Source organism: Nyctereutes procyonoides, unplaced genomic scaffold, assembly GCF_905146905.1.
Source record: "Nyctereutes procyonoides isolate TBG_1078 unplaced genomic scaffold, NYPRO_anot_genome, whole genome shotgun sequence".
Lineage (NCBI taxonomy): Eukaryota > Metazoa > Chordata > Mammalia > Carnivora > Canidae > Nyctereutes > Nyctereutes procyonoides.
The window spans coordinates 201607-222969 of record NW_026575130.1 but is presented as its reverse complement, the minus strand read 5'-3'; the positions used below and the strand labels follow the sequence as shown (position 1 = coordinate 222969).

General features: G+C 39.3%; 1 protein-coding gene across 1 annotated transcript in view; it reads right to left on the bottom strand.

Moving 5' to 3' along the window:
• Positions 1 to 21363, bottom strand: part of FABP2 (fatty acid binding protein 2) — a 35137-nt gene that overhangs the window by 10294 nt on the left and 3480 nt on the right. The window lies entirely within an intron of this gene.

Below are 21363 nucleotides of genomic sequence, written 5' to 3'. Positions count from 1 at the left end.
ATGATCTTGCATGAAGGACTTAAAACTTCATCTTCTGCCTTCTTTGTAATCTTATTCCCAAAATGATCAGTCTCCTCAAGCAATTTAGATGGAAGGTCACTCATCTCCTATGCTCCTCATACCACAAACAGTGGAAGATGGGTTTGCATTATTTCAGTTCTCCACTGCCCCATCCAAACCATTTTGTTTCTGTTACCCACCCCCGCATTTTAAAGAAAGTTTCTTCTTTTGAGATCATTTCCTTTTGGCTATCACTTTCCAGCTTACTTCATCATAGTTATCTGCCATTTACCCCATCTATCATTATCTACCATCTGTCCCCATCTAACATTGCTATATACCATCTATCACTGAAGATCTTGACATCTGGCTCACGGTCATCCTCTGTGTCCTGCCATTATCCTGGGTGACCTCAATGTCCACGTAGATAAGTTATTTGTCACTCTGGCCTCACAGTTCCTTAACCTCATCTCTAGTAACCTTTAGTTCTGTTACACTTTATCCACTTACATCCACAGCTATAATCTGTGATTTGTGCTCACTCACTAGAGTTGTTCCTTCTGTAAAATTTAATATGTGACCCTCTGACCACAACTCTCCATTGTCTCAAGCTTCTTCATTTTCTCACATATCTTGGGGAAAAACTTGGCTTGGAGAGAACATCAGTCAGTTCCCTTTATTTTTTTCCATATTGAAGCCCCCTCCTGGTTTCTTTACATTTTCTAATCAATATCCTGTTGCCAATAAAAAGACTCTCTTACACATTCTCCCTGCACCAACCCCTGTGCTATCACAAATGCATGGTTTCTAGTCTCAGCTGAATTGTCCACACTGCCTGGCAAGACCTTTCTGTATCCCAATCAACTCCCCCCTCATTTTATGACAATATCTTTAATCATTCTTTTTTTTTCTATCAAAGGTGGAGTTTTATTCTTTTTAAAAATTATTTTATTGCAGTACAGTTGACATGCAATGTTACATTAGTTTCAGGTGTACAACACAGTGATTCAGCAACTCTATACATTATGCTATACTCACTATAAGTGTAGCTACCATCTGTCACCATAAAACACTATTACTATATCATTGACTATATTCCCTATGCTGTGCCTTTTATTCCTATGACTGGTTCATTCTCTAACTGGAAACCTTTATATCTCCTCTTCACCCATTTTGCCCATCCTCCCAACCCCCTCCCTCTGACAACCACCAGTTTGTTTTATGTATTTATGGGTCTGTTTCTGCTTTGTTTATTTTATTTTTTAGATTCCACATATAAATGAAATCATATGATATTTGTCTTTCTCTGTCTTTTATTTTACTTAGCATTATATGGCCTAGGTTTATCCATGTTGTCTCTAATTGTAAGATCTCATTATTTTTTATGGTTGAATAAAGTTCCATTGTATCTATCTATCTATCTTTTTTTTTAAGATTTTATTTATTTATTCATGAAAGACACACACAGAGAGAGAGAGAAAGGCGGAGACACAGGCAGAGGGAGAAGCAGGCTCCACGCAGGTAGCCTGACATGGGACTCGATCCCAGGTCTCCAGGATCTCGCCCTGGGCTGAAAGCAGGCGCTAAACCGCTGAGCCACCCAGGGATTCCCTCTATCTATCTATCTATCTATCTATCTATCTATCTATCTATCTTATATCTTCTTTATCCATTCATCAATTGATGGACACTTGGGCTGCTTCCCTATCTTGGCTACTGTAAATAATGCTGCAATAAATATAAGGGTGCATATATCTTTTCAAATTAGTGTTTTTGTCTTCTTTGGGTAAATACCCAGTAGTGGAATTACCATATCATATGGTGTTTCTTTATTTTTCTTTTAAAGACTTTTTTTTTAAAGTAAATCTCTACACCCAATGTGAAGGTCAAACTCACAACCCTGAGATCAACAGTTACATGTTCTACCAACTGAGCCAGCCAGGTGCCCTTCATATGGCATTTCTATTTTTAATTTTTGAAGAACCTCCATACTGTTTTCCACAGGGGTGCACCAATTTACCTTCTCCCCAACAATGCACAAGGAGTCTTTCTCCATGTACTCACCAACACTTGTTATTCCTTGTCTTTTTGATACTAGCCATTCTGACAGATGTGAGGTGATAGCTCATTGTGGTTTTGATTGATGCTGAGTGCTGAGTGATGTTAAACATCTTTTCATGTGTCTGTTGGCCATCTATATGTCTTCTTTAGCAAAATGTCTATTCAGGTCCTCTGCCTATTTTAATTGGATTATTTGGTTTTTGGTGATGGATTTCATCTTTTTCTATTCTCTTCTTTCCTTGCCTTCAACAAATGACCTACACGTTATTCCACAGGGGAAATAAATGGTCAAATAAGAATTCCCTCAATTCTTGCCTTCTCACTTTCAATATTACCTATTACTTTTTTTTACTCCTATAAATTCTTTTACCCACTTACTCAACAAATATTAGAATTTCTACCATGACTTAGACTCTATACTTAAGTATAGAAGAATGAATGCATACAGTTTCAGTCATGAGGAAGCAAGGCTTAAAATTTTAATAGTGAGGCACATGCAAAGACTTTTTCCCCCTTCATCTTCATGTTTCCCCCCCTCTCTCTTTTATTTATTTAGCTGAGGTTGGATCTTTTCTCCTCCACTTCAAAGTGGCCAAGTTTTTCTCCTTTTAAGAAATGAAAAGAACTCTCTGGATTCTTTTGATGTTTCTAGAAACTACTCAGTCTTTCTCCTTTCTTTTGTAGCCAGGCTTCTTGAGAAAATAATCTATACTTATATCTACATTCTTCTCTTCCCTTAGTGCCTCAATCTACTGCAATACCAGCTTTCATTTTCACCACTCCACGAAAACCATTCACTGAGATCATAGGTGAATCTTTTGTTACCAAACTCTATGCACATATCTTGGCCTTTATTTTATGTCACTGCAGCATTCTAGACCATTAACTCTTCTGCCTTTGAAATTTCTCCTTTTCATTTCCTGACTTGATTCTTTCTTGACATTCATCTTAATTCTCTGAATACTGCCTTCGAGGCTCTTCTATGGGCAGTTGTTCCTCACTTTACACCTTGTATTTAAAGTTGTATCTTAAGAACTCTTTTCATTCCACATAATCTACCTGGGCCATCTTTTTCATTCCCATATCTTCAGTTCCCACCTATGTGATTCCAAACTTCAGATCTACAACCCAGATCTCTCTCCTACCAGGTATTATCCCTTATTAGGTTTCTTTACCTGTATGCTTTATCAGCACCTCAAATTCCACAAAACCAGAAGGGAGCTTAACTTCCCACTCAGTCTTGTTCTCTCCTCTTCTATTTTGTATATCAGTAATTGATCCTGCCATTCTAGGGATAATTCTAAAGTCTTTTCTCTCCTTTATTCTTGGCTTTCCATTTTATCAAAAAAATCAACCTTTACTCCCTAACATCACTTAAATATATCCTCTCTTTGTATTTTCTAGCAGTCACTATTACTCAACTAGATTGCTACAATAATTTAAATAGTGTTCCCCTCCTCCAGTATCTCAGAATCCATTTTATCCAGAGAATTATCTTCACAGAATGCACATGTGAGCATGTCCTGTCTTTGCGTATTTATCATTCAGTGATTCCCTATTACCATCAGCATAAAATTCTGTATTTCTTACCTCTCCTGTTCATCTTGCTTTACTCTTCTTCTGCCCAAGGGGCTCTAACTCTCCCATCTCTGTATTTTTGCCCATCTTCTTAACTCTGCATGTCAATCCCACCCCTTACCCCATGCTTTCCTGACTGATACCCACTTAGACTTTAAGAGTCAGTTGGGTGTCACCTGTCCAACAAGCTGCCTTGCCTTCCTCCTTCCTGCTGGCCTGGGTTAAGTCTTTGCCTGTGCTCCAGTATTGCTATCATAACTCTTTTACACTTTACTATATTAACTGTGGTATCTGTTAACCTGTTGTTTCTTCTAAGAGATTTTCAGATTTGAGGGCAGAGACAATGCAAAGTGGGTACAAAATATGAACAAAGTAAACTTATGCATCCTAATTAAAGCCTTTGTTGCCTGTTTAGAAGTTCCATTTGTTTCCCAGTCTGGGTTCTGCATGTGGGTCTTTGACTAGCTAACGGGTTGTTTAATAATGAACAGTAGTACCCCACTGCCCTCTATTTTGATACTAGGGCCATGGGTTTACCAAGTGTAATATTTTGACTCCCTGCCTCTTTTGCAACCTAATTGAGGAGCCTCCATTTGCAGGCTTTCCAAAAGAAAGGTAATTACCGATCATAGGCTCCAAAGCTATCTGGTTGGCGGACTTTGGCTTCTTGAGGAAATGAAGCAAACTTTTATCTCAGAGTGAAAGAATAATGTTGCCAAAGCGATACTTTTTTAGGCATGGCAGAAGTAATCCTATAGAAATCAAGAAAATGTTACCAGTGTTAGGAAAGTATCAGTTGGCTTAGCTATACCATAGTTTACATCCTTGCCATAGAGAAGCACACTTAGTGGGAAGACTACCATGACTGTATATGTCACTGTAGAAAATTTTAGGAATATAGCTAAGCACAGAGAAAAGAAAAAATTACTCAAGATCTTATCTCCCAGGGTAGTCAGTGCTAGCATTTATATATATATATATATATATATATATATATATATATATTAAAAATATATATATATTTATACACACACCATTCATTTATATAAAATACGCGTTACACAAGTAGATGAATTTATATCATATATATTATTTTACAAATCTTTAAAAGTTAACTTTATCAAAAATTTCCATTTCATTAAATATTCCTCTACATCAAGAAATTTTTTAAGTTAATTAATTAATTAATTTATTAATTTATTTATTTATTTGTGGGGCTGGCATAGAGAAACGGAAAGAGAGAATCTTAAACAGGGTCTATGCCCAGAGCAAAGCCCAATGTCGGGCTTAATCTCACAACCCTGAGATCATGACCTGAGCGGAAATCAAGAGTTGGAGGCTTAACTGACTGAGCCACCTACCTACCTGCCTCAACAAATTTTTTTTGAAAATTTTTTTAAAATTATAGATTAATGAGGAATCAATGCAGATAACTTAGTAAAAAAAGGCATAAAGAACAAATTAATCAAGGACTTATAACCAACTGGACATAATTAATGTAATGTTTACATATGACTCATCTAGTTTTAAGTACGTTTAAACATACGTATATATGTATGCATATATATTTTTATGTATTTCTACATACCCATATGTGTGTATATGTACATATAGATGTGTGTGGGGGTATATTCCTATAAGTTTGTGTGTGCATAGATACCCATGCACATATCTTCATTTGATCAAGATTTGTATTTTAGAAGGCTTCATTTGGCACCAAATATAAGAGAGATTTGAGGAACTCGTCTGGAATCCTTACTGAGAAATGAGAACTAAAAATAAGACTGTGAAGGTGAGACTGGAGAAAAGAGAACTGTATAGATGTGGGAATGCCCTAGGTGGCTGTCAGACTAGATTAGCAGATAAGACAGCAGATGGCAGCTGTGCCAGATGTGTATGCTATTTCCCAAGGGCATCCAGGCACCAACTTCTCTTTTCAGCAAGCTTATCTATATGGAAGACGGACCTTTGAAATACAGATAAAGTCCCTAAACAACATCAGTCAGTCAGACATTGAAATTTGCTCCCAGTGAATGTTTGTTCCTCTTTCAATTGGCATTTGCTTCTTAAATCCTTTCCCTGTTAAAGAAACAGATTAATTTAAATAGAATCACTCTCTTTAATAACTTAAAGATTGGCCTTTACAATATGTTTATTCATCCATTCATTCCTCTCCTCATCCTTCTATAACCATGAATTGAATGAGCACAATTTATGGAGTTTAACTAAAATGCAAATTTATTTTTGTCTTTATCTTTCACTGGGTCAAGTTTTTTTCCTGTGCTTGCTTGAAAAACTAGGCAGTTCCTTGTTTTTTCAGCCCAATCAAGTAATGAAATGTTCTATCAGGGCCTCAGAGACACCCAGCTCCAGAGGGCACCATTGACATTGTAATCTTTGTGAAGGAGTCTCCTGGAGTTTAGCCCCAATAGAGTCTATGGAAATAGTGCCTTTGTAGTTTTGCAACAGACCCTTGGGTACCAAGGCCACTTTCATATCAAAATCATAGTTTTAATTCAGTATTTAGAAATGTTTTGTCTGACATCTTAAGAATATTTTTCGGGGGTACCAGGTGGCTCAGTGGTTGAGTGTCTGCCTTTGGCTCAGGTGGTGATCCCGGGGTCCTGGGAATGAGTCTCTGCATCAGGCTCCCCGCAGGGAGTCTACCTCTCCCTCTGTGTATATCTCTGCCTTTCTCCGTGTGTCTCTCATGAATAAATAAACAAAATCTTTTTTTGAAAAAAAAAATATTTTTCATTCAAGGTCAAGACTTCTCCTCTACACTTCATTCCAGGGCCTGGCTGTAAGCAGGCCAGCATTCTTCAGGGAAGAGGATGCCATAAACCTTCTTTTGCTTCTGGCCTCTGGGGTTGGAGGGTAGGGTAGAAGGTAGAGAGAAGTGGAGCCCTTTTCATTGCCCTGGCCCTCAGTCTATCTCTCCAGATATAGCAGTGCCTCATTTTCAGTTAGTGACTCTCAGTGCCCTTCTGCCCTGCCAGCTGCTAGGTTGTCTTCAATCCTCTCAGACCATTCTCTTGGACAGGATACTTTTTAAAATGACCCCAGGACAATATTCCTACCATTAGTTTTCATACAGTTCCTAGAATTCCCATACTTTTGACCCACTCTAAGAGGAGGATGCAGATCTTCCTAGTCACCCACCTCTATCCTGTGATAGGCTGCTTTAGCAGGCACAGGTGAGGGTTAGACATCATTACCTGGTACTCCTCACTCAGAACTGGGACTAGGGTGGAGCTAGTGAGGCACTCACCTTAAGAGAAAAATTAAAGGGGATGCCAAAAGCTCAGCATTCAAGATAAATAATATTTTAGTGAAACATTTAAAAAATATATTAATGCAAACAAATATGGGCAAGATATCAAAATTTTAAATAAAAACAGGATTAGTGCAGTAGATAGTGAATTCTATGACTATCTTGAGGTACATTGCAAACAATTCTTGTCATTCATTGTTCACCCACAGCATAACTATTGTTCCAATGAAATAATCCTCAAAAATTCTCTCAGTTGCCATCATCTTTTAGAACTATGTTGAAATGTAGGCTCTGTGGTCTAACAGCTCCCTTTGAAATGTATTTTATGTATTGTTCAAATTTCCAACTTATTTATTTGTTTTTTTTTTAATGATTTTATTTATTTACAGAGAGAAAGAGAGCACAAGCTAGGGGGAACAGCAGAAGGAGAGGGAGAAACAAGTTCCCCTCTGAGTAGGCAGCCTGATATGGGGCTTGATCCCAGGGCCTTGGGATCATGGCCTGAGTGGAAGGCAGATGCTTAACCCACTGAGCCACCCAAGTACCCCTAAAATTTCAGTTATCCATCAGAAGAGCATGAGACTCTTGATCTCAGCATCATGAGTTGGAGCTCCACATTGGGTGTAGAGATTATTTAAATAAATAAAACTTGAAAAAGAAAAAGGTAATCTTCAAAAGCTAAAGACTAATTCATTCTAAGAGATGTTAAACTAATGACTGGTGGGCAGCCCCGGTGGCACAGCGGTTTAGTGCCACCTGCAGCCCCGGGGCGTGATTCTGGAGACCGGGATCGAGTCCTGCGTCGGGCTCCCTGCATGGAGCCTGCTTCTCCCTCTGCCTGTGTCTCTGCCTCTCTCTTTCTGTGTCTCTATGAATAAATAAAATAAAAAATCTTAAAAAAATAAAAATAAAAAAATAAACTAATGACTGGAAATATTTATAGTAACAAAGGGAATACTAGATTGGTCTGCCTCATCAAGTAGGCCCTGAGTGCAGACTGATGTGTAAAATTACAGGGGGTCACAATGCATTTTACTCTCCTGTTAGAACTGTCCCCTAAAACATGCCTGTTACCAACTCCTTTATTCTGCCTATGTCCCCACCTCTATAGAGTCAGTTCTTATGAGCTGTACCTAAACAGCTCATTCCATAATTTCTGATGAATTTGTTTTTAATGTAAATAGACACCTTCAGAGGTAGAATGATGAGCCTTGTTTTGTTCAGAGAAAAATGAAGGACCTTCAAGCTAGTAAATTGTCAGTTCCTTTGTAAAAAGTGTTTTAAATTGTTTTAACCAACTGGATTAAGTCAAACTTTGTGTCAAAGAATAGAGGCAGGTCATTGTAGGCACTGAGATATTTTTGAAACCTATTTTCTAAGTTGTGTGTTTTTTTTTTTTAAGCTGATGTGTTAAAGGGGTAATTTAGTGAATAAATATGTGTTGTCTATTTAGTTGACTTCATACAGAGCTATTGGATCCAATGATTTTTGAGTAGTCAGAAATAATTCTCTAGAATCAATTAGGGCACCTTTGGCCTATTTGCGTAAGCCAGTACAAATTAGTAAGCACCCCCCTTGAGTCCAACTGCAGTGCATGGTTCAGTAACATCCAGTCTTCAGCTATTGTTGCCTTGGTTAGTTAAATGACTGTGCTCTATAAGCACACCATAAAATGCATCTGGCTCAATAAATGAAACTAACATGTTGTCCACAGAAAAGGAGATTTTATAGACCTGTTCTTGCTTAGAATAGCATAATTGGGAATTCAGTTCATTGTAATTCAAAAAGTTGTCTTAGCCCATGGCATATGAGTTCTGAAACCCCAAATTCTAAAATCTTGCTACATAAAAATGGCCCATAAAATGTGAAAAATAGACACATAAATTGAATTGAATTTCACAACATGTTGTTTTCCTAAAATATACTGTCTAAAGAGTTCTTGCAAATCAGTTCCTGCTGCTTTATAAATGACCATATTTACACAAATTACAACAGCCCTCCTGCAGTTGAGGCCAGCTTGTTCAGAGAATGAATTAAGGCCCAATGACACCAGGGACTCTATGGCCCCATTGTTGCAAGTGAGCAGAAGGTCAGTGAAAATGAAACATAAAGTTTCCATTTCTAACAAACGTCTTCCAAAGAATAAAATGGGAATTTAAGAAACATGTACAAGTTTACTTAATATTGTTTTTTTAAATGAATATTTTATTTATTTATTCATGAGAGACACACACAGAGAGAGAGAGGCAGAGACACAGGCAGAAGGAGAAGCAGGCTCCATGCAGTGAGCCCGACGTGGGACTCGATCCTGGGTCCCCAGGATCATACCATGGGCTGAAGGCGGTGCTAAACCGCTGAGCCACCTGGGCTGCCCTACTTAATATTCTTAATTAACATTAGCATTGATATGAAAGAATACATTTCACATATATAGTGTGAAGAATAACCAAATAAATCCCATTTTAGCCATTCCTAGTTTAAAAAATAGAATAGTGCTGTGGCTAGCAGGCTTACCCCCCCCCCCCCCCCAGTGCTCACTATTCCCAAAAGCACTAATGACTCTCTCTGCCTTAAGTACCTGAGAAGCTTTGCTTGTAGGCTTTCCTCTGATCAAGAAACATGCTCAACCCCTACCAGTACAGCATCTGGCTGTGCCAGGGAATTAAAGCCATCAGGAGCAAACCTCAACTAATAATGCGCAGGAACTAGTAGATAAATACCTAAGCTTCTTTGTCCCTCAGGTAGGATGACTTTGACATGTATTCTATACAGTCTTCAAGAGGTCCCCAGCGTGTAAGTCACATGAAAATTCCCCAAACTGAAAGATGGTATTTTTCACATTGAATGGGCCACTAAGCACTTATACAGTAGGTGAAAATAGGGCTACACTCAGGCACAATGTGTAATTTCATATATGTGGAGAAAAATAATTTTGTAAATTTCTGTGATTCTGGGGAGTACGATGAGGTGGCAGGGACAAGTGACATACACGTCATAATCATAATGGGTTTAAATTTCCCACCAGTGTACTGGAAGTTAGATGATCAAGGAACATTGCCTTCAGAATATAAAGGAAATTATTGCTTATTTTTCTAATCTAGAATTTTACCCCAACCAAACTATCAACTGAGTAGAAGGATAGATTACAGTTGTTTTCCAGTTTTACATGTCTCAAAAAAATTATCTCATAAACATCCTTTCTGAGAAGCTGCTAGAGGACAAAGTGTGCATATAAAATTTGGATTAAGAAAAAAAAACATTAAAACAGATTTTTAAAATATGGGGAAATATAATACCAAATAACTTTTTCAAAGTGGTGTATTAATGTACCCTCCCTAAAACAGTGTATATATATATGAGTGCCTTAGGCCATGTCTTCATCAGTATTTATTTTTCCTCTAAAAATGTGATAGGATTCACTGTAAATCTGTTTAAGCCTGATAGATACTTGTTTTTCTTTATGAGAAAATTTTAAAAGAGCAATTTAATTCCTTTAATTATAATAATATATATAATATGGTGTAATGCTATAGTATATATAATGCATATCATATAATATGTATATTATATATATTACTATGATTTTTACTGCTAAAATTATATACATATTTTATATTTTTTTGAGTCAGTTTCAATCAAATATTTATTTCCAGGATGTTTTTCGTCTGTTACGATTTTTTTTCACTAATATATATAATGTTAGTATTAGTTTTGTCTTCTCTTCATTGTTTTTCTTGGTCATTAAACATGAAATATTTATTCAAACTCGCCAGTTACTAGACAAATGCAAATTCAAATAACAATGTGATAAAATATTATTTCCTTCAAATGTCTCCTCTTCATTTTGTATATTATAAGTCACTTCTCACTGGGTGTTTTTCCTCTGAACCTAGGAACTCTGAGAAATTTTTTATATATGCAATGTGTATGTATGCATATATAGCTCTTACTATAGAAGTAATTTATTGTTGAAAATCAGAAAATGCAGATAGAACCTTCAATAATCTCTTCATTTAGGAATTGCCATTATTCACATTTATTTTAAGTTGGGTTCCCTGAGAGTCTTTTTTTTTTTTTTTAATTTAAAGATTTTACTTACTTATTTGATAGAGCAGAAGCAGGGGGAGCTGTGGCAGGCAGCAAGAGAGGAATAAGCAAGGAGCCCAATACGGAACTCGACCCTAGGTCCCAGGGATCATGACCTGAACTTAAAGGCAGACACTTGACCGACTGAGGCACATAGGCATCCTAAAAGACAGACTTGGACAGATAATTCAGTGCAGCTGATTGGGGAATGAGTGAAGGCAGCAGGACTGGGCAGAGAGAAGAAGCTGGTCCTCTCTGTCATACCAACAAAGTCCTTAGCCAGTCCTCTGAGGAAGTCTGGAACTGGAACAGACCTTCAGAGTTGTACCTCACTCAGATGAGCGGGTTGTACCTCACTCAGATGAGCGGGTTGTTCTGAACCTTCATTGCCCTGTGATAGGACACAGGCTGCGCCTGGAAAGAAGGCATAACCTTGAGCCTGGCAGCTCCCTTAGGCCTGGGACAATTTCTTGGCCCATCTGTGAGCTGACACTGTCAGCAGCCAAGAGTCCTGACAGCCTGGACGGTGAGTGCCTTTGTGGCTTGGTGTAGCATGTGTAGGGCTCGGGGTAGAGGTGGTTAGAGTGAGAGGTGAATCTTTTCAGTAAAGCACAGCATCTACTAAAATCTGCCTCTTGTATTTCCTGGATCAACTTGCTTAATATAATAAGTTTATTTCATCTGGGAACAGTTCTTCTAGGATTCTCTTTTTCTGGGGAAAAGTAGAAGTTTAGTGGGATAATCTGTTAGCCCCAGGAAGGCAGCTATCCTTGAGGTCCCATAAACTGAGTTTATAACCTCTCTCTTCTATTCCCCATTCTAGGTTTGCCTCACATTAGGGGCTTTCCCTGAGAAGCCTGGGATTCTGGCTCACACTGTGGTGGCTGTACTTACCCATTTTCTTCTAAAATTTGGCAAAGAAATACTAAAAGACACTCCAGTGAATCATCTGGGTACCAAACCAATTTTTTTCTGCTTCCACAGTGTAAGAGCAACCCTATCTTCTGATACTCTGCTGTTAATTATTCCTGCCAGGATGGTGACTTCTTTTCTTGCCTACTGGCCTCTTGGGAAATAGGATTTCCTAACTCACAGAGGCCAGAGTTGGGATGGGAAGTGGTGGCAATGGGGCAACTTTTACTTTTTATTTCTGAGACCCATGTATTCCACCTGTTGAAGACAGAGCACCATATAGTGTTTTTTTCTGAGTGTGTATTATACCCTAGAGGCTGATGCCCTACTCTTGCAGTGTATGCATATATTCATTATTTAGACAGAATTCCTAAATTAGGTTTGATGACCAAATGCCCAGAGTAAAATCAGCTCACACAGATGAGAGGAGGTGTTCCTTCCCATGTTGAGGCCACGTCAGAACACCCTGAGCTATCTACCAATGCTCTCCTCCTATTCCATTCCAAATTGTTTGCTCTACCTGCCAAGTAACAGCCCAAGTTGGTGCTGCCCAGGAACGCTGCTCTGTTGTGGAGGAATGGATTCTGACATGGAATTGTCCTGGCAAATAGCTTGTAAAAAGAAGGATATAATTGTAGCCGGTAAATACAAAGGGAAGTATCAGTTAATACCCTACCATTCTATAATAGTTAAAATCCCTGCTGGGGAGTAATAAATTATATATTCCAAAACAACAACAACAACAACAACAACACTATATAGTCCCAAGAAGAAAGGAGTCCGTTTCTGAAAGGGCTCAGTTTGACCAGCTTGAAAATGGGAATACGAACTTCACAGAATATTATTCTTCTGACTTAGATAGCCTAATGAATGATTAACTGGCTGAAATATCAGTGATGGTTATGACTGTGTTGTATATCAAACTTGCTTAGGGCACATAAAAGAACACTTAGAAGATTATGATGGAATAAGCAGATTGCAGCAAATGCTGTTTGGCCTCCTTCGCAATAAAATGTTTACCTCAGCCTTTTTTTTTTCCCCTCATGGAAGAGATAACAAAAAAATTGATGATGGCTTTCTGTTTAATTGACATGTGTAGGGGTAACATGGAGGGAAAAGGTCTGGAAGGAGAAAGAGGAATAGATAGAATAAGTAAGGATCATCCATGAGAAAAGCTCCCGGCTCAGCTGTCCTTTGATCTCCAACCCCTTGTTTGGTGGTAGGTGAAGGGCATAATGATTCTCCCTCAGGACAGCATAATTAGGATGTGTGTTTATGGAAAGATGGCACAGGTGATGTCTACCCTATGATTTCCATTGAACTGTGGGCAATAGCTCACACAGGGAGGCCTGAAGTGACCTTTGCTCAGAGACAGGTGGTGAGCCCAGTGAGCCCCTTCTGCCGTGACAGCACTATGATGAGGAGAGCAGGGACTTTGCAACCAGACCAGAATTCATATTCTGGCTCTGCCAACTGCAAACTGGGTTGACTGAATAAGTAACCTAACTTTCTCTGCTTTGTTTTCTTGTCTGAAAAATGAGTATAAAATTATCTACTTAAGGGTACCTGGGGGGCTCAGTCGGTTAAGTGTCTGTCTTTGGCTTAGGTCATGATCCCAGAGTCCTGGGATCAAGCCCCTCATTGGGCTCCCTGCTCCTGAGGAGCCTGCTTTTCCCTCTCCCTCTGCCCCTCCCCCAACTTGTCCATGCACGTGCATGTGCACACAAGTGTGCACACATTGTCAATCTCTTTCTCGCTCTCTCTCTGTTTCTGTCAAATAAATAAATAAAATCTTTTTTAAAAGATTATCTACTTAAGGAGATTGTTGTAAGGATAAAATGAGTTAATGTATGGTACAGGTCTGGCACATAGTTGCTGCTCAATAAATGTTCACCTCCCTCCCTCCACAATGTGAGAAGGCCTTGCAATGCCGAGAATTATCCTCTGGTAATTCTATAGAAAAATCCTCTTTAGGCATGAAATCGCCTGCAAGTTGTGCTCAGGACACAGGCCTTATGGCTCTTGTAGACCGACTAAGGTGCAGGGCTCAGGCAGAAAGATGTTTCACTGAACCTGTGGCAGGACAGTCATCAGGGTCTCTCCCCTGGCCTGGGTACAGCTCTTTCCCTGAAGAGTTGGAATAGCCCCATTCTCATCTGGAGTGTACCCCACGTTTTGAAGAAGCTTCAAACTAGAGCAGCAAAGATCTAAGTGTTGTGCCCAAGATTATGTATCCGAGAAACCACCAAGGAGCCGACACCGATGCAAACACACGAGGGTTTATTTACAAGCTCGAGCTTGGGTCCAAGTATACCCAACACAGCGGAGCAGGGACTTGGACCCCGAGGTGGGTTTCAGCTTAGTTTTATGGGCTGGTCTAGGGGACCTCCAGAAGGGGAGGAGGAACTTCTCAAGTTCTGTTTACATTCTAATATGGGGCTTTCAGGGGCATTGAGCTCTGTTCTCATTCTGATATGGGACTTTCTGCCACTGGCTTGGGCTCTCTTCTCATTCTAATATGGGGCTTTCTAGGTTGTTAAGCTGTAAGCTGTTTTTTTCCTGTAACTGAAGTAATGTAAATTTCAGCTCTTATTCACAGGGGCCTGGGATGGCTGTACTTGTGCTAACGCTGAACTTAAAGTGGAATGGCCTTAATTTCCTCGGCCTCCACACTAAGGTTGAGTGGTGGACCAACCTTACCCTAGATTTTGATAAAAGTACCACCAGCCTCACCTCCTCTTCTGAATCTTCTTTGAAATGTTCATTGTCTGTGATAGACTAGGAACAGATTGCTTTTCCTCAGGGATGATTGTTTGCCAGTCTTCCCCAGGGCCTCTTTCAAAGCTGGACTGATCTCTTGGTTCTGATAATGAGCAATGATTGTCAGACCTCTGGTGTGGCAACCTGCAGGAATCTTTGCCCTCCCAAATTGCTCCAGGATTTTGATTTAACCCATCAGGACATAGATGATAAATCAGAATGAGAACCTTTGCCCTTACTCCTGGATCTAGAAACAATTTGGTGAATTGCTAGTAAGCAGTATTTATAACATATAAAATGTCAGCTCTCCCTTTGACCTTCTTGGCCTAGGGCATGCCACATCCAATTTGTCTTTGTTCCAACTGTGAGAGGACTTAATCTCATCATTCTGGCCTGCTGCAATTAAGTGTTCTCTAAGCATATGATCTATGAGGAGGAGCAAGAAGACTGATAATGGATCTGATTTTTCAAGGTCCTGCTTAAACAACTGTACATAGCAGACAAGGAGAGGAAATTCTGGAAATCATCATTTCATTTATTTGTTTATGTATCCTACAACTTATTTTTAAAAATTTTAATTCTAGTGTAGTTAACATACAGAGTTATATTAGTTTAGGTATACAATATAGTGATTCAACACTTCATATATTACTCAATGCTCATCAAGAGAAGTATGTCTCAATCCCTATCACTTATTTCACCCATCCCCCCACCCACCTCCTTTCTAGTAACCCGTCTGTTTGTTCTCTATAGTTAAGAGTCTGTTTTTTGTTGTGTTTCCTCTTTTTTCCCCTTTTTCAATTTGTTTTGTTTCTTAAATTGTACATATGAGTGAAATTATATGTTATTTGTCTTTCTCTGACTGGCTTATTTCATTTAGCGTTGTACTCTAATCCATCCATGTTATTGCAATAGGCAATATTTCATTTTTTATGGCTGAATAATATTCCATTGTGTGTGTGTGTATGTGTGTGTGTATAGAGAGAGAGAGGCCGAGAAAAATTAAGGCCATTCCACCTCAAATTTAGCATTAGCACAAGTACAGCCATCTTAGGCCCCTGTGAATAAGAGCTGAACTTTATAGGAAAAACTGCAGAATGTCCTCGGCAGGGAATCCCATATCAGAAAGACAGCAGAGCTCAGAATTGCCCTCGGCAGAGAATCCCATATCAGAAAGACAACGGAGCCCAAGCCAGTGGCAGAAAGTCTCATGTTAGAATGAGAACAGAGCTCAATGCCCTTGAAAGCCCCATATCAGAATGTAAACAGAACTTGAGAAATTCCTTCACCTCTTCTGAAAATCCCCTAGATCAGCCCATAAAAAAACAAGCTGTAACCCACTTCGGGGTCCAAATCCCTGCTCTGCTGTGTCGAGTATACTTGGACCCAAGCTCGAGCTTGCTTATAAACCCTCCTGCGCTTTCATCAGTGTCAGCTTCTTGGTGGTTTCTTGGATTTGCAATCTTGGGCACAACATATTGCCATATCAAAATAAAAAGCTTTTGCCAGCAAAGGAAAAAACCTACAAAACTAAAAGACAACTTATTGAATAGGAGAAGATATTTGCAAATGATGTATCTAGTAAAGGGTTCATAACCAAAGTGTGTAAAGAGGGTATACAACTCCACACCAACAAAACAAATAATCCAATTAAAAAATGAGCAGGGGCAGCCTGGGTGGTTCAGCAGTTTAGCACCACCTTCAGCCCAGGGCGTGATCCTGGAGACCCACGATTGAGTCCCACGTCGGGCTCCCTGCATGGAGCCTGCTTCTCCCTCTGCCTGTGTCTCTGCCCCCCCACCCCCCAATGAATAAATAAATAAAATCTTTAAAAAAATGAGCAGAAGACAGGAAGACATTTCTTCAAAGAAGACATCCAATTGGCCAACAGATACGCAATATCACTCATCATTAGGGAAATGCAAATCAAAACCATATGAGATATCACCTCATACCTGTCAGAATGGCTAAAATAAAAAACTCAGGAAACAAGTGTTGGTGAGGATGTGGAGAAAAAGAAACTCTGATTCACTATTGGTGTGAATGCAAACCGGTGCAGCCACTATGGAAGAATAGTACGGGGGTTCCTCAAAAAGTTAAAAATAGAACTATTCTACAATCCAGGAATTTGCACTACTGGATATTTACCCAAAGAATAAAACATTTGAAGGCATATATGCACATTATTTGTAATAGCCCAACTATGAAAGCAGCCCATGTCCAACAATAGATGAATGGAAATCATCATTATTATTCTACTTCCTTCCCTGTTGAAATTTAATCTTTTACTTCTTTCTTTCCTATGTAGATGGAATATATTATACTTTTGTTGAGATAAAAAATCCAAATAATTAGAGAATGAAGTTTTCAATGAGTTTGCTCTTCAAACTTCTAGGAGTCTCACTAATAATAGTGTTACTTTAATCACTGAATCATTACTTAAATGGCTTTGTGTGGCTAGGCCTTTAATCTTGAGGTTGTAAGCAGTTAGAAGAAAAGAGCAATATTTTAGATTGTAGTTCTCAAACTTTAGAGTCTCAGAATAAACTGGAGGGCTTATAAGAAACTCATCTTGCTCAGCCTGACCCTCAGCAGATCAGGAATGGGGCCTGAGCATCTGCATTTTCAACAGGTTATGCTGATGCTGCCAGGCCAGGAACCACATTTGAAAATCACCTCTTTACAAATAAGGAATAAAAGCTTTTATTTTAACTTTTGGGATAGAAACCTTTCATCATCATCATCATCATCATCATCATCGTGATAATAGTAACAATAATCGTGCTATTCTGGTCTCTGTATTTAGTATACTTTCTGTGCTGGGCACTTAACACATTTTGTTTATATTTTCCAAAACACTCATGAAGTCTATTTTACCATATGAATTTTCGTTTACCTAAAAGGAATATAGACAGAATTTAAAATGTTTTTGAAGATGGAGGAAGAGGCCATGGAGTAAGCAGTGCATGCAGCCAAAAGCTCATAAAGGCGAGGAAGTGGCCTTTAGAAGGAATGTAGCTGTGCTGACCCATTTTAGACTTTTGATCTGCACTGAAGGCTAATAAGTTTGTGCTGTTTTAAATCTATACATTTGTGGTAATTTCTTACACCAGCAATAGGAAACTATTACAATGACTTTTCAAAGATTTTAGAAAATGGAGTACAGGGCAGCCCTGGTGGCTCAGCGGTTCAGCGGCGTCTTCAGCCCAGGGCCTGATCCTGAAGACCCTGGATCGAGTCTCATGTGGGGCTCCCTGCATGGAGCCTGCTTCTCCCTCTGCCTGTGTCTCTGCCACCTGCCTCTCTGTCTCTCATGAATAAATAAATAAAATCTTAAAAAAAAAAAAAGAAAATGGAGTACAGAAGAGACGTTTACATATCTCATTGTCCAGTTAGTACACGTGAAAATCAGTTCACGCCAGTGGTGTCCAAGTACCAGCTCTTCCTGTTCAGGTCCAGGAATCATCTGCTTGTGTTTCTCATTGTCAAGTATGCTCCTCCTCCCAAACTTCATGGTCTCCACCAATAGAAAAAAGAGCAATTCTGTTATTCTCACAATGTTGTGGCTCCTTAGTACCTGTTTGTATGAAGATAGCATATTCTCTTGCAGTTCCCTGATACATTTATTTATTTAGGCTATATTATTACTTCTGGCAGTGCCACATCCATTTTACTGCCTATGAATACAGGCTGTCAGTGAGCTGATGATCATCAGGTGATGATCGGCATAAATGCAAGTCTTAGAATAAGTAGAAGAAAAATATGAATGATAATTTCCAGTTGTGTTAAATTTATGTTTCAGAATTTTATAATACAAAATAAGACAACACATCTTACAACTACTTTTCTTGAACTCCTTAGGCCATATTTACTGCTTTCGTACCTATGATGGGCTCTCATTCAATGTTGACTTCGCTCCTGCCTTTATAGAAGGCCACTAGGTGAATAAGAAGAATGTTCAGGGGCAGCCCGGGTGGCTCAGCGGTTTAGCGCTGCCTTACAGCCTAGGGCGTGATCCTGGGGACCCGGAGCTACGGGGGCTGCCCACATTTTTTATTCAAATTCAATTTAGTTAACATATAGTGTATTATTAGTTTCATGGGTAGAATTTAGTGACTCATCAGTTGCGCATAACACCCAGAGCTCATTACATCACATCCCCACCTTAATGCCCATCACCCAGTTACTCCATCCCCCCACCCACCTCCCCTCCAGCAACCCTGTTTGTTCCCTATAGCTAAGAGTCTCTTATGTTCCCCTCCCTTTCTGTTTTTATCTTTTTATTTTTTCTTTCCTTCCCTTATGTTCATCAGTTTTGTTTCTTAAGTTCTACATGAGTGAAATGTTGTCCTTCTCTGACTTATTTCACTTAGTATAATACATAATCTTGCTCCATCTACACACTACAAATGGTAAAATTTCTTTTTTTTTAAAGATTTTATTTATTCATTTGAGAGAGAATGAGAGAGAGTACAAGCAGTGGGGAAGGACAGAGGGAGAAAGAGAAGACTCCCCACTGAGCAGGGAGGCTGATGTGGGACTTGATCCCAGGACCCTGGGATCATGACCTGAGCTGAAGGCAGATGCTTAACTGACTGAGCCACCCAGGCATCCAAGATTTCATTCTTTTTTGATGGCAGAGTAATATTTCATTATATATCTATATCACCTCTTCTTTATTCATTCATCTGTCAATGGACATCTGGGTCCTTCCCATATTTTGGCTATTGTGGACATTGCTACTGTAAACATTGGGGTGCATGTGCCTCTTCCAACCACTATTTTGTATCCTTTTTTATTTTTATTTTTTGTATCCTTTGGATAAATACCTAGAAGTACAATTGCTAGGTTGTAGCATAGTTTTATTTTTAACTTTTTTGAGGAAACTTTTTGAGGTTTTTTTGAGGAAACTGTTTTGAGGAATTCTGTTTTCCAGAGTGGCCACACCAGTTGGTGAGGCTGCAGAGAAAGGGGAACCCTCTTACACTATTGGTGGGAATGCAAACTGTTGCTTATTTATTTTTAAGTGTAACTCGTCTTATCCATAAGATCACTGTCCTCTAGGTTTATGAATTTTCCTTGGTTTGCAGCAATATGGTAAAACTCCCACTAGGAGTAGTGCCAGTAATGGCTATTAGTTTATTAGTGAAAATCTGATAGCTAACATCTTTCTGGTAGAAAACAAATTCTTTTTCCTAAAAGATTGTTTTATTTAGCTTTTTTTAAATTTTTTTAAGGGTTTTATTTATTCATGAAAGACAGAGAGAGAGGCGAGAGACATGCAGAGACACAGGCAGAGGGAGAAGCAGGCCCCATGCAGAGAGCCTGATGTGGGACTTGATCCTGGGTCTCCAGGATCAGGTCCCGGGCCGAAGGCGGCACTAAGCCGCTGAGCCACCGGGGCTGCCCCTATTTAGCTTTTTTTATCTTAAATTTCACCTCTTGTCCAACTCAGAATTTCTAAAAACTTTGTATTGATTTTTGTTTCCTTTCACTGGAATTAGCTTTCCTTTTTTTTTTTTTTAATATTTTATTTATTTATTCATGAGAGACACAAAAAAAGAGGCAGAGACCTAGGCAAACGGAGAAGTAGGCTCCCTGTAGGGAGCCTGACGTGGGACTTGATCCCAGGACCCCGGGACCATGATCTGAGCCAAAGGCAGACGCTCAACCACTGAGCCACCCAGATTCCCCTTTCTTTATAAAAAATTCAATTTTTTTAAAAATTTTTTAAAAATTTATTTATGATAGTCACAGAGAGAGAGAGAGAGAGAGAGAGAGAGAGGCAGAGACACAGGCAGAGGGAGAAGCAGGCTCCATGCACTGGGAGCCCAAAGTGGGATTCGATCCTGGGTCTCCAGGATCGCGCTCTGGGCCAAAGGCAGGTGCCAAACCGCTGCGCCACCCAGGGATTCCCCGGATTACTTTCTTAAATAAAACAGGAACTCTGGCACCCCCTAATGGTCAAAAGTTCTAAACTAGTATTTTACACGAGCTTTCATTTTATTTTTGTCTTTAGTTTTGTGAATTAGGCATAACTGAGATATTCGGTCCCACATGGAGTGGGCTTGTCTAGTGGTAAAACTAAGTGACGAATCATAAATTCTGAGTTTAATTATACCTCCACACCTCTCCATTAGCAGCAATGAAGGCACGGTGGTATCTGGGGTTCTGTGGAGGCAGGACATTAGCTAGTATCAGATGAACCACAGGAATGTTAACAGTAAAAACCCAAACAAAACAAAACCTGCTGGGTGAGGGATATTTTATCTCTAATGCTTCTAGATAGCCCATTTGATCCACTAAGAATGGATTTGAGACCTTTTACTATTAAGATTCAAAAAGAGAACCAAGAGGAATATATATACCTGCCTTGAAACTGGACAGGTCTAAGCTCAAATCCAGCTCATGCCATTTGGCAAGAATAGAACTCCTAAGCCTTAACTCCTCATGCAACAGGAGGCCAGAAATAATCACCCTCCACAGAGCTGTTAGGAAATCCAAGTGAAGAAGGCATGGAAAATGTTGCCCTTAGATTGGTAGCAAAGGATGTTAATACAAAGAAGACTATTACTGAGAGGAGTCTTGGCAAAAGGAAAGCATCTAATAAAACCACATTTTTCCAGCCAATATGGCCACAGGCTAGCTTGCTTGCCTAGTCTCTCAAACCATTGGGCCATTCTCTCTGCCTA